This window comes from Elephantulus edwardii, unplaced genomic scaffold (assembly GCF_000299155.1).
Source record: "Elephantulus edwardii isolate Elephantulus edwardi_28Jun2011 unplaced genomic scaffold, EleEdw1.0 scaffold00239, whole genome shotgun sequence".
Classification (NCBI taxonomy): Eukaryota; Metazoa; Chordata; class Mammalia; order Macroscelidea; family Macroscelididae; genus Elephantulus; species Elephantulus edwardii.
Window position 1 is genome coordinate 4440767 of NW_006399989.1, and position 2837 is coordinate 4443603.

Genomic DNA, 2837 nt, shown 5'->3' on the forward strand with positions numbered 1-2837 from the left:
ACCTTCTGGAAAAGTAAAAGAAAAATTCCTTCATTGTTTTACAATCCCTCCCCCAGGTCCACTCCACTATGCAGCCTTCGCTCTGGACTCCTGTCATGACCAAAATACCTAATCAAATATCCCTTTTAAACAGTTTTCTCCCTCATCTGTTTCAATTCAGTATACATTATTTAACCCATCCTTCTCAGTCTCCCCCCAACCCCAATGTCAGTCATGTTTTACAACAGTGGCATCATGCAGTATTTGTCCTTTTGTGACTGAGATACTTCACTCAGCATAATGTCCTCCAAGGTCACACGTTTTGAATAATATTGCATGGGTTCCTTGTTTTTCAATGCAGCACAGTATTCCATTGTGTAAATATACCACTGCTTCTCTATCCATTTGTTTGTTGATGGGCACTTAGGTTGTTTCCAACTTCTTGCTATTGTGAACAAAGCCACGATAAACATGGGTGTGCAAAAATAATAAATTTTTTAAAAGATGGGCAAGGTCCAATGGTTATTGATTTTATAAAACATATGCATGAAATGGTTATATGAAACACAATAGAAACGAAGAATAGTGTAAAATACAATATATACAAATTTTGTGATCAAATCAATATAAAATAAAAGAAGTTCAAGCTGGATTTATAAGAGGCTGTGGCACCAGGGATATCATTGCTGATGTTAGATGGATCCTGACTGAAAGCAAAGAATGCTCAAAGAATATCTATTTGTACTTTATTGACTATGCAAAGACATTTGACTGTGTGGATCATAACAAAACATGACTAACATTGAGAATAAAGAAATTCCTAGGACACTAAATCATGCTAATATGAAACCTATACCTACACCAAATGGATGTTGTGCAAACAGAGCAAGGGAATACTTGTTGTTGTTATTAGGTGCCATCAAGTTGAGTATGATTCATAGCAACCCTAAGAACAAAAGATCTCAAACCTGTTCTATCCTGTGCTGTCCTCACAAGTCCTGACACACTAGAGCCCGTGGTGGCCATCACCGTGTCAATCCACCTGGTTGAGGGTCTTCCTCTCCTTTGCCGACCCTCCATTCTTTCAAGCTTCATGTCCCTCTCCAAGGAATACCCCATCCTAGAAACATACTCAAAGTATGTGAGGTGAAGCCTCATCATCTTTGCCTCCAAAGAGCACTCCAGCTGCACTCTCTCCAAGACATATTTGTTTGTTCTTTTGGCAGTACATCGGATTTTTAGTGCTCTTCTCCAAACCACAGCTCAAAGATATCAATTCTTCTATCATCCTTATTAATGGTCCAGTTCTCAGATGCAAAGCAAGTGATTGGAAAAACCATAGCCTGAATCAGATGCACTTTAGTCCTCAAACTGACATTACTCTTCAATAATTTTGAGAGGTCCCTAATTGCAGACTTTCCCAATGCAATACTCCTTCTGATTTCCAGACTCCTGGTACCAAGGGTGTTAATTGTGGATCTAAGTAAGATGAAGTTGTTAACAGTTTCAATCTCTTCTCTGTCTATCATGATGTTGCCTATTGGTCCAGTGGGAACATCTCATGGTTTAAAATTAAGAAAAGTGTGCATTTAAAAAAAAGAAAGATGTGCATCAAGTTTATGTCCTTTCTCCAGATCTATTCAATCTATATGCTGAGCAAATTATTCAAGAAGCAGGACTCTATGAAGAAGAATGTGGCATCAGGATTCAAAGAAGACTCATTAAAAACCTTGGTTATACAGATGACACAACTTTGTTTGCTGAAAGTGAGGAGGACTTGAAGCACTTGCTGCAGGAAATAATACAGCCTTCAATATGGATTGCATCTCAACCTCAAGAAAAAAAAATTTCACCACTGAACCAAGAGGTGACATCATGATAGAAGGAGAAAAGAGTGAAACTGTCAATGACTTTATCATACTTGGATCCACAATCAAGAAATACACTTGGTACCAGCAGTCAGGAAATCAGAAAAAGCCCTGGAAAAGTTTGCAGTCAGAGACCACTCCAAATTATTGAGAAGCAATGATATTATTTGAATACTTAAGTGTGCCTAATTTAGGTCATGATTTTTTCAACCACTTGCTATGCATCTGACAGCTGAGCAATGAATAAGGATGAGAGAAAATGAATTGATACCACTGATCTCTGGTGTTGGAGAAGAGTACTGAATATCCTGTAGACTGCCAAAAAACAAACAGATATGTCTTGGAGAAGGCGCAGTCAGAATACTTTTTAGAGGCACGGATGGTGAAGCTTTGTCTCACGTACTATTGGGAGAGGCTATTCCTTGGAAAGGGACATCATGCTTGAAAAGGTAGGGGGACGGCGAAAGAGATTAAGACCTTGAATGAGATAGATTTACACAGTGACTGCAACAATGGCTCATGTGTCAGAGATTGTGAGGATAATAGGGTTCAGATGTGTTGTTCATAGGGTTGCTATGAATCATACTTGACTCGATGGCACCTAATAACAAAAAGCAATGAAGGTTAAAATGTGTTACTTTTTTTGGTTATTTTTTATTGTGGTTTTAGAGAAAGTTTATAAAGCAAATTAATTTTTTCATGAAAACATTCATACCTATTTTGGTCAGTGAAATGAGTTTAAATACCCACAAAGTAATCAAACTTTCCCACTTCCTCCCTGGTTACTTTGCTTTCTTCTCCCCTCCACCCCCCGCAAATCATAGAATTTAATGCCCTCCCCTATTCCCACCCCACAAAAAAATATAAAGAAAGAAAAGTATTTCCCCAACACCCCACAGAAGCTAAGCTTAACTCCTGGAAAGACATGCAAATCATATTCGCTTTTTAAAAAAAATGTTTATCCCTGAAAACTTCAAGGCATTTATCAAG